This window comes from Sapajus apella, unplaced genomic scaffold, assembly GCF_009761245.1.
Source record: "Sapajus apella isolate SASKATOON/1434 unplaced genomic scaffold, GSC_monkey_1.0 scaffold88, whole genome shotgun sequence".
NCBI classification, from domain to species: domain Eukaryota; kingdom Metazoa; phylum Chordata; class Mammalia; order Primates; family Cebidae; genus Sapajus; species Sapajus apella.
The window spans coordinates 4,426,100-4,426,462 of NW_022437028.1; the positions used below are offsets into that span (position 1 = coordinate 4,426,100).

The window sequence follows — 363 nt, forward strand, 5'->3', positions numbered from 1 at the left end:
AAAAAAAAAAAAAAAAAAAAAAAACACTGCATGCATAAAAGAACCAGCAGCAAGTCCAGCACGGAGCAGGGCTCGGCAGGTGTTCCGCGGTGCCTGAATTAACTCGAGGTGAAGACGGAAGACTTATACAACAAAGATTTGCAGGCATGTGCTCCATGAGCAGCAGGTCCTGCTCGGAGAGGTTACTGCATGGAAACCTCGCCCGGCCCAATAAAGAAGGGCCTTTTTTGTTTTTTAGACAGAGTCTCTCACTCCGTCACCGAGGCTGGAGTGCAGTGGCACGATCTTGGCTCCTGCAGCTTCTGCCTCCTGGGTTCAAGTGATTCTCCTGCCTCAGCCTCCTGAGTAGCTGGGATTACAGGC

The 363-nt window shown here is 50.7% G+C and overlaps 1 protein-coding gene across 1 annotated transcript in view; it reads right to left on the reverse strand.

Annotated features, from left to right (window-relative positions):
- Positions 1 to 363, reverse strand: part of GTF2IRD1 (GTF2I repeat domain containing 1) — a 150,847-nt gene that overhangs the window by 5,609 nt on the left and 144,875 nt on the right. The window lies entirely within an intron of this gene.